This window comes from Parus major, chromosome 1A, assembly GCF_001522545.3.
Source record: "Parus major isolate Abel chromosome 1A, Parus_major1.1, whole genome shotgun sequence".
Taxonomy (NCBI): Eukaryota; Metazoa; Chordata; class Aves; order Passeriformes; family Paridae; genus Parus; species Parus major.
The window spans coordinates 12877745-12890443 of NC_031773.1; the positions used below are offsets into that span (position 1 = coordinate 12877745).

Sequence of the window (12699 nt, forward strand, 5' to 3'; positions counted from 1 at the left end):
TCACAGTCCCTCGGGACAAGCCCAGCTCCAGGCAGGATGCCTGTCAGAGCACACAGAGCATGCATTTGCTCTGTGAAAGGAGGAACTTTATCACCACTAAATCAGGGCAATGGCTGTCCAAGTTACTCTGGACAAAGTAAGGAGCTGGAGCTGACCCCTACAATCTCTGGCATTTTCATTAGGCAGAGGCAGCATTAAAAAAGAAGCCACTTCCCTAAATATTCATTTCTTGGTTTTCACTTCAAATGCTTGAAAACAGAATAGCTCCTCTTGAAAGTACTTGAAAGTCTTTTCTGCAAGAAATTCTTTGATTTTCTAGGAAAAAGAAACCAAACCAAAACACTCAAAGCAACTCTTTCAACATTTCTGAAATGATGTACCATTTATTTCTTTCAGACCACTGAAGAAATTATTTTCTTTTATGAAAGGCCAGTGCTAGGCTTTGCCACAGCCAAAAATCACTGAGCTATGCTGACAGTCCTAAAATAATTTCTCCCCTCATCAGTGTGGTCCTTATCTTATACATGGTTTAAACCCAGGTTCTGACCTTGGATGCTACACATCACCAGACCTTGAGGGCTGTGAGACATTGTTCTGCCCTTCAAGAACGGGTTCTTCACCATGGCAAAGGCAATGTAGGTGAAATTATGCCACAAACTGCTACCCTGTGGCTTGGAGAGCCAGCTTTGCTGTGCAGAAGTTACACATCTATCCTTTATCAGTTAATGGCCATCCAGGTAATCATGTCCATGCAGAGGAACTGTGTGAACCAAATGCAGCTGGAGCCCCTGGGCAGGACAAGGACCATCAGAGCTCTGGAAGCATGAGGGAAGGAGCAAAACTGTCCTGGCTGCTCTAGGAAAGTCAAGGAAACGGGAACGAGGGTGCGCTCAGCAGCTAGAGGGCAGGCTCATTTTTCCTTTAAAACTTGTGAATCATTTCCTCGCAGCTGCAGTGACTGCCAGAGTATTCAACAGAAGCGGCTAAGATGTAAGTCAGTCGGGCTAACTGGAGAAGTCTTTTGTATATTAACTAGGGGGAGAGGTGACCCAAATTTAAAAAAAACCCAAAAGCACAGATGTAAAGACTTGATTGTTGTTTCAAAATGCTTAGCTTCAGCCAGGCAGACTAATTTCTGACACAGCAGGGGGAGAGAAATAATCTACAAGACAGGAAAATTCCACAGATATGTTTATGTCTGACTGCAAACACCCCACAAAAAGGACACACTGGCCTTCTAGGCTTCTGTAACAGAAAAAAAGAATTGAAAATATTCACAAATAGCATTCATCAAAATATTCCAGACAAATAAGTTCCTTTTTTTTTTTTTTTTCCTATTCAGAAAAGGAATGTGAAGAAAGGTAAGAAGTCTCTGCAGAGTATGGTCTCAGGTAAGTTATGTACTTTCTTACACAGAATTTTCCATTACTTCCTCCGGACATAAGATTTGGGAGCTCAGCCCATTGCAGGGAATGCAGCTGGAGCAGCCATCCAAGCACACACCTGGTGCTGCTGGTGTGATTCTGCCACTGCTGTGCACCCACTCAGATGGGCAATTTTATATCTTCAAAGGCAAATTCTCCTTCTCTTCTTTGCTTTGTAAAAGAGCCATTGAAAAATCACTTGTCATGTTATTACTATTTGCATTGGAAACTTCCTTACTGAAGCATAAGGGGAGACTCTTACACTCCCTGATGTCACTGATGTCTCCCTGTTCATACAATTAAGGATTAAGCCAAGCAATACTACAAGTGATGCTTGAATATTAACTTCATTATGGGTATTCTGCCAATGCAATTCACACTGGTGAGATGCCAGGCAGTGCCAGCCTGATGAGGATGGGGGAGGTAACGCTGTGTTGGACAGGAGGAGAATTTGAAAGCTCCTGGTATACACCAGCTAGACACCAGTTTAGCAAGCAGAAGCCTAAAGAGTAAATATATCTGGAGGCATTGCCAGATATATCTGGAGTTTATCCTCCATCTTGCAACAGTGGTTGCACCTCCCAGTCAAAACCTCATGGACACCCTTGATGGGCAGCAACATGGGAGAAACCTACCAGAGAAACAAGGCTTGGACCTGAGCACTTCTGTCAGCTGAGCCAGAAATCAGGAAAGTCTACAGAGGTGGAATCTACTGAAAAATAGGCCACCCTGTGTATTTTGGTGCCATGGATGGCACACTGCACTGGTCTGAAATGTGAGAGCACAGCTTAACATAAACACAGCCCTCAACAGAGTCTGTTACTGACAAAATGGTTCCTTTCACTGTGGTTCCTCCTGCCTATCTGCAAATGCCAAATCCTTGTGGCTCTAACGTGGACATCTGGTGTATCATTTCAACAGAGAAAGGCTTGAAAGATATTTGGATTTGGACAGTGAAGATCCTATTAAAGGTCTGAAGGGCCTCCATCCTTGGGAACAGAGAAAGCCATGAGAACTGCTTTGGCTGCTCACCAGCCAAAGGCAGAGGTTTCTCTGAAAAAGCACAGGAGGAACGAGGTATTTACACACAGCTGTGTCAATGCAGTGGGGGAGGCAGCCTGATGGGAGAGCTGCCCACTGCTCTCCTCTGCCTGCCTTTCTCTTCAGATCATGCTTATGGCCACGTTTCAAGTGATGCAATTAAAAAACCCAACCCCCCCAGTGGCAGCAGCCACAGCAGCAACTTGGCAGGGTCACACTGCTGAAAATCTGCTTCTGGACTTGTCCTGTGGCTCAGTCCTGCTGTGTTAGGATGACATTTTATCTTCCTGGTAGCTTCTACCTCTAGATTGGTATAGCTCCAACTTGCTTTTCTTTTTATATTTTTTGGTTTTTTTAGAGAGTAGAAAACACTTTCCTCATGTGTAAAGTCACATCTGATGAAGACCAAGCAAGCACAATTACATATCACACTTATTTTTCTTCTTTAACCAGGGTGTAAAACCAAGCCATGAAAAGAATGGGAACATTTCATCCTGAACTGAGTGGGAGAAAGAGATGCAAGAGCAGAAGTGGGATTAGAGGGCAGACCTTCTGCCAGCAATCATAGCCAGCACAGTGCCAGACCTCAGATTTAACACTGTCATTATAAATAGCCTTGGTGCAAGAGCACCATGCAAAAACACAGGAAAATTGAGCTAAACCAGCACTTGGTAAACAAATTCTCCCTACTCCCAAAATTATGAACCAAATTTCAAACAGTATTTTTCTTGGAGGGAAACCAGACAAAGAGGTATGAGGGGGTACATTGGTGGAAGCACCTGCCTCTGATCCCACCTGGGCTCTCACAGCACCAGCAACTCTGCTCATATTGGCTCTGGGACCCACACTGAGTTAAGCTGCCTTGAGAGCTGAGCTGCCCCTTGCTCAAGAGAGGAAATGTTGCATCAGCTGCTTCCTTTTCATACATTTACCAAAACCTCTCTTGCCTTGAGTATTCTGCTCCTTCATTTGCAGTCTCTCTTATACAAAGAAGCCCTTGCACAGCCATTCACATCAGGGACACCGAAAGAAGGTTCATGTCTGAAATTTCTGCTATACATTCTCCATTTAATAATATAACTCCATGCTACCAGAAATAATTCTATCATAGTAGAACACCAGTGCACCTTACTGTTGGCTCCTCTCTTCTGCCTCAACAGATCTCCATGAAACACCCTCCTTGGTGTGGGTCCCACCGCAGGACTGTCCCTCTCTGTGCAGTTGGTCATGGGGAACAAGGGCCAGTGCCCCTTGGGCACAGTGGGGAGGGTGGGGAGCAACACTGGCAACAGCAGAAATTATCAACCCAGAGAGACTGCAAAACTACAGCAGAAAATTCACTTGCTCTAAATATACAAGTCCAGAAGCAGAAGCTGTGTGTGCTGAAATCTGCTGTTTAAAGGCCAGAGAGGTATAAGGGAGAAAGGAATGTGTGTTAACAAAATGCTTTAAAGCAGCTCCCAAAAGGCCAGCTCCTACATGCAAGTTTATTCATGCCTCTGCTACCCAACCTGCCCTTCACCTCTGCCAGAAGTAGCACCCAAAGTACCCAGCTCTTGGGCCCTAGAAATTGCTGCCTGGGATGTGCTATTTTAAATGGTCTTCTTTTCTCAACAAAGACCAAATATGGAATAGCTATTTGCAGTATAAAATCCCATGCAAAGACAAGGTCCTGGTTGCAACCTACTGTAGAGCAGGCACATCAGCCAGATGAGCCTCCTCTCGCTACTCCTCACTTTACTCAGTCTGAGCTGTCCTGTACTCTTTGCAACATCAGAAGGCCTGTATATGAAATAGCTCATCTTGACAGTAAAACCATGCTTGGGACTGTCCCTCACAGTTCCCTCCTACAAGCCAAGCTGCTGACAAATATTTGTTAGGATTAACCAATTAACCGGGGCAGATTTAGACCACTATTAAAGGAAACACAAGCCCTCCATGTGCCTCCTAATTTGATCCCACTGCATGTCATCCCCAACGTCTCAGCATCCCTCAAAAATACATATAAAATGGCAAGAGTAAGACACTCATTTTTAGCAACCTTGTCATTGATTATCATTGATAACAAAACAGTTTTCTAGCCCAAAGCGCTCGGAAGGATTATACACACAGATCCTCAGAAGAGGCAAGAGAAAGGTGACAGAACAATTGTCTTTATAATTGTCTCCCAGATGGTTTAGATGCTGTATGGTTTAGCAATTCACTGCACAGAATTCCTTATAATAAAGAAGAGGGACTGGTGTCTCCCATGCAGAGGCAGAGGAGGGCCTGCTGGCAGACACTGGAGTTGACCCGTGCTCTCAGTAGCACTCTTGTGAGCCAGCCTGGCAGGACACCACAGGAAAGGAGCCACATCTGTAGTGGGGCTCCTGGTAGCCAGAAGCTTCAGAGGCAAAGAGCAAGCCGAGTCCAGCTGAACCACAGTGCACTGAGGCCGTTTATGATTTGTTTAAACCACAGTTCCTTTTAATAAATCTCAGCTATGTCCTTGCTGGTGGCAGATCTCCCGTGGTGGCAGCACACACGCAGGTGCAGCACCCAGCAAACCCAGTGCTGTGGAGACTGCTGGGCACATGGCCCATCTTTGGCTGGGACAGCTGCTCTCACTGCTCATTTCCAGCCATCCTTCCCAGCACACACAGATTTCCTCTGTGGTGGGCAGCACTGCTGGGAAGACAGATCAATCATACCCCTGTCTGGCAGGTTGTTAAGGCAGGAAGGTTTTCATTAAGTCAACAAGGGTGTTAATTTATAGCATGTTTGCTACTTCTCTCCAAATACTCTTCCAGATGAGAGCTTGCTCCCTCATGCTTGCTGCACGCCAAGGGCAAAGATTAACAAGCATTTTGTTTACCTGAGTGCTTGATGCAGTCCTTCACCCCTCTCACCCTCTACCATGGGCTCCTGGCCTCTGCTTTGGGTTGAGATGCTGCTCAAACTGCAGCAGATTTGTCTGATTGAAATTAAACATATATGTGGCAGTTTGACCTAAGAGTTGCTATTTATGGATATAATGTTGCAAGTGACTTCAAGCATTCCTTACGCAAAGCCAAATTTTGCAAAAACTCCTCTTTGGACAAGGTGTAATTTATTATATACCAAGAGCTAATCATTAGTGGAGTCTGAATTTATCAAAGAAGAACTACTTCTCCTCTCACAAACACCGAGTTTTTTCAGCTTTTTGATACCAAAAAAATTTTCTCAGAGTTGAACAACTAAAAGTTTATTGCTGGATTAAGGGCTAATGCAATGAAAAATATTTGTATAAGGTATTAACACTTGGCTTTTTTGAAACTGCAACTATTTATATCACATATTCCATAGGGAATTTCAATTAATTGCATCTGAGAGGCAGGATCATTAGTTTCTGACAAAGTATATTGTAGTACAAACTTAACACATTACAAACTATGCTGCATTTTCATATTTGCAGCAAGGACTGTGAAAATTATCCCATAAAAGGAGTTGTTTCATCATAACTCCTTGGTCTGTACTAGTTCAAGTTGGTGTTTTTCTTTTGTAGTGTGGTGTCTTTTCATTGTTAAAAAACCTTAAAGAAAAGATTTTACCAGTCAGGTCTGAGTTGTACCTGGAGGCTCTTGGACCACAAGGGTCAAAGAGCTGCAAGACAGTGGGGATGGCAGACAGAAACAGCTTCTGCAGAGAGAGTGCATTTCTGTAGGCAACACCTCCCATTCCATCAGCCTGGGCCTAGCAACAGAGGGGCTGAAGAACCATTGAGAGAAGCTCATGGGCCTTTGGGGATTTAGTAAGGCTATGTGTGCTCATCTCCAGCTGCACAGAAGATCGTTTCTGACACATCAAACACCGTCTTAGCCTGTGTTAACAGTGAGCTTATGCATCAGATATATGCAGTAAGCTGCCCAGGTCTCACTGTTAGGTTCTTACATGGAAAAGGGTCCCATGCACCATATTTTCACAACATCTCTGTCTTAGGCAGCCTGGGATACTCTCTTCCTGGACAGACAATTGCTCTCTGAGGCACTGAAAGTGAAGAGAAACCTAAGAAGGAGTAATTACCAAAGTTACAGTCAAGAGAAAGCTCTCAGGTGCCTGTAACAGCCCACCAAGCTGCCCATGGGTGTTTTACCCTTCTGCTGACATGCACCAGTGTGAGGAAGTTGCTGTTCTGCCATGGAAGGTAGCATGCTATAACATCACTCACACGACTGGAGAATTTCTTTGGTTTTGCTTTTTACACACATCTTAAGCTGAAAATATGTCCTCTCGTAAAGTGGAGTGTGAGAAGCAGCATCCACAACAAGAAAAGTGGCACTGTCTCTTGGGAAAAAGCATTTGTGTCCTCTACAGTGGGGAATACGCAGCAGGAGGTTGCTGTTAGAAAGCCCTGTCTGCTGTTTCCTCTGAAGCAGAGCAGAGAGCATGTCTTCCTAGCAGATAGCTCAGAAAAAGCCTGGGCACTGAACAAAAATTCCCTGGATTATGGAGGAGATGCTACCCCTCCCGCTGTGCCATGAGTTGGGTTACACCATACAGAAATTGGGAATTGCAGTAGTAGTGCCTGCCTGGTCTGTAGGGCTGTGTTGGAGTGTGGCTACAAGCAGTGATGTTGGGCAACATAATCAAAATGTGAACAGGCTACAGGAGGTTTGCTCAGACCTACATCAGCTCAGGTGTTCAGAGATGTGCTCCAAACTGTAGTATGGACCAGTCTGAATGGGGGGAGGAAAAATCAGACCATTACCATGAGAAAAATCACTGGAAAAGACCAAGAGATGTTCCAACAAGGAGAAGAAGCAAAGGTTTGGAACCAGGAGCTGAAGTCAGTAGTTGCCACATGCATTTTTTGGAATTTCACAGACCTATTGAAAGTTTTTTATATAGTGCAAAAAAAGATGTAGCAAATTCTGAATGTCATTAAAGCCAACTCAGATTTCCAAATTAACTCTTTCTCTCCCTAACCTTTTCATTAGAGTTAGTCTGCCTACAAACCCTTGAAAACAGGAAAAGATGCAATGTACTACTTTCAACTTTTCAACAGGGAAGCTTGGCCAGGAGGTTAATCTCTGAAAGTCTTGAGCCTGGCTAACATTGCACACAGTAGTGGATTTCCATGCTATTGTTACAGTAAGGCTTGTCTTTGCTAGGACTTCCAGAGAGCTGAGATGTCTATGGTATGAAACTGCATGCTTGAACTGTGCTTTTCTGGTGAAAGAAAGTAGTAGGAAAAAAAAATGAGAGTTTTCAGACAGAGTATTTCTTCTTGAAAAATCAACACAACTGGAAGACCACTGGCTCCGTATGAAGTTCCTTCCATCATAAATCATGCTGAAGCTTGTTGGAAACAAAAGGTATTGCAGCCCTATTCATTCTCATTAGGCAACAGGGAACCACTAACTTCCTTTATGGAATAAACTATCTGGAACAATAGGATCCACCATCCAAATGGCAGGCACATGACACAAGTCTTCTGAGGGAGCCGAGCCGTGCTGGCAAAGCGCCTTGTTGGGTGTTTCTGGGTAGTACAGACTGCAGGCAGCACTGGAAAAGAGCTTGGAGCTGCAAGCAAAGTGTTTCCTCATGTAAAGCAAAGAAATCAGTGCCTGTTCTTTGTAAATAAACAGCTAGGTTTTGAAACAATCCAAACTTTGGCTTACCACTGGGGTCAAAAAAGGCTAATAAATCCTCTTTTTCCTGTTAACAAAACCCACTTTGTTTTAACAAAACTTTGTTTTCTATAGATTTCAAAAAATAAAAATGGCATCATGAGTAATTTTGGAAATTCCTAAATATTACTTCATTTGCCTGGCAGAAGCATCCTGTCCTCTCTCTCTCTCTCCCTTGCAGCAGGGACAGTCTCCCTTCAGACAGTGGAGGTTTGGTACAACTCTGACATGATTTCAACCATGTGGCAAAGTAGAAAGTACAAAAAAAAAAGAGTATGGCTTTTCTGGATGGTGTAGGCTGCAGACAATGAATGTGAATGATGATGGGTCCAAGTGAAGAAATCTGAAGGATATTGTGAGTCTTTGGAGAGGTGAAAGCAAGGAAAAGGCAGAGATGTGAGCAGGAGAGGGAAGCCAGAGCAGAGAAATGCAAGATGAGTTTGGCAGGGAGGTCCAAAACTTAAAAAGTACAAATACAAAGTTATTGGTAGGGAATACAAGGGTAGATGGTGAAGTCCTCAGGAAGATATTAAGAGAGAGAATGACCAACCCAAATAATGGCAAATAAAATTCAGTCTAGGCATGTGTAAAGCCATGAATGCATTTAAGGAGAAGCAACTTGGTATTCACATATAAATGTTTTCCATGCTTACTGCTGCACCTTGGGAGGGAAGCCTTGGTTGAGCTACTGTAGACATTTTGTTGAAAATAAAAAATCTGCAACAGTCAAAGAACAAATAAATGTTTGGGATTACTGGAGAAGGAAAAGCCAATAAAGTAGAAAGGTCATTATGCTGCTGTATAATCCATCTTGTATCTGCACCTTGAATGCTCAGTGCAGCTCTGGGCCCTTGTAAGGGATAGAGAAAAGATGGAGAAGATTCACAAATAGTTACAGGGTGAGCAAAGGTGTGACACAACTTCTGTGCAAGGAACAGTGCAGGGGAATAGGACTTCTAAAGCTGGAAAATATATGAGATGTGGGACAAAGTACAGGGATATCCTTAATGACACAGAGAGAGTGGATAGGGACAGAGTGTTGGTTGTGTCTCCAGGACAATGAGGGACCAGCTCACAAAGCTGGTAGGAGCCAAGTTCCAAGCAAACAGAAGGAAGGAGTTTGTCATGCAGAAGGCAGTGGACCTGCTGAGGTGGTCCTTTCCAAAGCACCCTGAGGATGCAAGGAACTTACATGCCTGCTCAAGAGTTTGGAAGGGTCCATGCCACACGCAAACCACAGCAGGTTCAGGAAATCCTCTGAGCTGAAAATAGTTGGAGACTGCAGCAACTGATTGATGCAAATCTGCTTATGGCCTCTGTTGAAGGCAGAGTAGATGAGTGGGTTAGATGATCCAAACCATAGCTGTTCCTACCTGGACTGAAAATAGATAAAATAGACTCAAGTAAATACAGGGATCCCAAAGGGAGCTAGAGGTGGTAGCATGCAACACAGCAGGAGGTGAAGTCAGGGGTTTGGGTGAAAGTGGCTCAGTTAAACTGCAGTCCAAAGGTGTAGATGAGGAGGCAGAAGAAAAGCTGCAGTTTCAACTCCATCAATGCTTGGGTTGAGCCCAGACATGTCCCACTATGATCAGGAGCAAAGCTTCCACTGATTCCAGCAGATCAAGCCCTCAAGACATAAAGACAAGCAGTTAAGTGAGGAGTGTCAGGGTCAAAGAATAACTCCAAGATAACAGCAGACATGGCACAGGCGAGTCTGTACAGGTAGAATTTGCAATTTATCTGTGTTAATTATCTATTAGCCAGATTCAAATTATTTCAGTCCTGATTGGATCCAAGAAAATGTTGAATTCAGAGATATTCCTTTGCAGTCTCCATATCCTAAATAATAACTACTATGTAGGTATTGCCCACAGCACAGTGATTTTTTTCAATCTTATTAAAAAGCACTTTGAAATAAGCAGAGTTGCCTCCACTTTAAATATTATATAATCTAGTAGTGAGATGTTGCAGAGTAATGGCTCCAAGGCAAAGCCCCCCAATATTCCTTAAGGGTATGTGGGTTTAAGAAATAATCAAGTGGAAGGAACCACTATTAATTAGTTTTTCAAAGCACAATTCTATTAACAATAATCAGCAAAATAAATATGTTTCTTCACAGAACTGAAGAAAGCTTCACATTCTTTGGCATATTCCTAAATACAATGATTTTTTTCTCATACAGACAACACTGATTTTGGGTAATGACCTTGAAATAAGCCTTTTCTGTTCTGAGGCTATGTTTTCCTGAAGCACTGATTTTGATTTGTTTGGTTTACAACTCCTACATGAAGTTTCTCAGTAAGTGCACACATTATGGTCAGTATTTTGAGAGAAGAGTCTCTTATTCTTTCAGTTGAAGTAGACGTCTTTTCCTGGAGTGCTGAAAAAAAAATCATTTTAAGAAGCTGATCTGATTAACTGGGTTAAACCAGAAATGTGCTAAATTGCTCTGCAGACAGGGCATAGCTGCTGACCTGCACTGAGACTGGAAATCGTTCCAGGCTGTGACATGCCATGTCTGTTCACATCAGCTGTGCACTGGGAAATGGACAAGGAAGCAGCTTGCTGAAAACGTCCTTCAGCTTAGGGCCCAAAAAAGATTCCTGTAAAACATGTTGCTTGTGAGGAAACCAGCCTGTCAGACCAAATAAATAAAATTTCTCACATAATTTATTAGTATTTCTCAGTTTTCTTCCAGTGGATCCAGGACAGCATGCACAGATGGAAGCAAGCACAGATGGACACACAGCCCTTCACAAAAATCTTTACAAATATCTGACCCCACCTGGATCTGTTCTTCAGCCTGATGCCACTCAGCCACAGCAACTCAAGTTGCTTCTTCTTTGCACTATTGAGATAAACAAACACAACTTGCAGCAGTTTGGTTCTGTTTGACATCTCTGTGTGAACCTTTATTTTATGTTTGTTCTCCTGCATGCTGCCCAGACACCCAGTTTGCAAGCTGGGCCTCCCCACATAGATCAGTCCTCAAGCCCTGCTATTCAGGGATGCATTTTAGCAGCAGGAGGTTACATCTGTGGGTCTCAACCACCTTTTCAGAATCCATCCTCCTGTTTGTCTTCCTTACCACATCTGCTCCTCTTGCTCTAATTCAACGTGGAGAGGAAGCTGGCATGTGAAGACAGATGCAGGAAGAAGAGCAGACCTTCCCCAGTGCAAAGCCTCAGGATTGCTGAAGACATTGCCTAACAGAGCTTTTGTTAGCTGTTAACAAGAGGGAGGAGGAGCCTCAGAGGTCATTCAGGCTGCATCTGGTGAGCATTGTTGAAAGAGTCTCTCCCGTCTGTGCCTTCAGTCTATTTTTGTGCTGTAGTCGTATCATGCCATCACAAGTCAACATGCAGCTGCACCACGAACTGGCTCAGGGAACTGGTCTGGCTGAAAACCCACCCAGCTGAAAGGAGAAAAAAAAAAGAGGAAAAAAAGGAAAAAAAAAAAATCTTTTCCAGCCAGCTCAGATCTCTGATCTCACTTACCACACAGCAGGACTTACAGTTGTACCACCTCCAGGGAGGTAACCTCTTCCCACAGCTGTGGTGGCTGCTGCCAACTCTTCTTGAGGCAGCAACCCAAGTCTTTGCCCTATGGACCTGCTCCTTAGGAATTGAGTTTCTCATTTCATTCCCACTACTAAGGCAACTCTGGCTTGTGTAGACAGGCAGTAACACATGGATGCCCAACATGGGATTTGAAGAGGTCTGGTTAGAAAGCTCACATTGGAAAGACTCTGCAAGAGCTCTCTCCTTGTAGATACAAAGGCAGTAAAAGTTTCTCTGAGTGCTTCTTGCTTCACTTTGTGCTCTCCTCTCCCCTTTGGGAATTTAGGTAAATAGTTTATATAGGGAAAATCTTTCAGTAGCTTCACCCCCCTCCTTCCTGTTCCTCAGCCAGTGGATGGAAGCAGCATTCCCTGCCTTGAGACACCTGGTCCCAGAGAAATTGTTTGACACTACAGTACTTCCCTTCTATCATGAATTAGAGTGGAAAGAAGAAGCTGGTAACATGTGACCCATTTGCCACACACTGTCTGTTAATAGATGTGACTTTTGTGACTAATACAGCCCTGGGAGGTACTGGAAGGGTGCATTAAATCCCTCCCAATCCAAGCACAGTTGTCATCCTTATCATCTCATCACCCATCCAAGTGAGGAAGCTGCAGTTTCAATGCCTGCCTGTTCCTGCAAGACACACAAAATGCTGGACTGGGTCCAGAAATCAGCCACAGGATGGGGGATTAGTGTCAGGAGGTGACAGCAGAGGTCAGGCCAGTGTTGCACTGTCCTCATGCCTGGTACTAGGTCCCCACAGGGGTCACAGCACCCCACAGCCCTTACTGAGCATTCAGTCTCCACCTGTGACAGACATCTCACGGCTGCATGACACAGGGCTGGCAGCTGCAGTCACACCATCCCAACACTCTGCAGAGCTTCTTCCACTGCCCTCTGCCCACTGCCTGCAGATAGCAAGCCCTGAGCTCCAGCACAGACAGGATGGCTTCCTATCTGCAGTGTGTGTGTGGATGCCAAGGGGCCTTGCAACATCTGAAGTGGCAACTCCCAGTG

At 44.2% G+C, this 12699-nt stretch overlaps 1 long non-coding RNA gene across 1 annotated transcript; it reads left to right on the forward strand.

Annotated features, from left to right (window-relative positions):
• Positions 1-521: 521 nt before the first annotated feature.
• Positions 522-12079, forward strand: LOC107204270. Its single transcript, XR_001521523.3, has 3 exons — positions 522-990; positions 1343-1391; positions 10804-12079. It is a non-coding gene; the product is annotated as an uncharacterized LOC107204270 (long non-coding RNA).
• Positions 12080-12699: the final 620 nt, after the last annotated feature.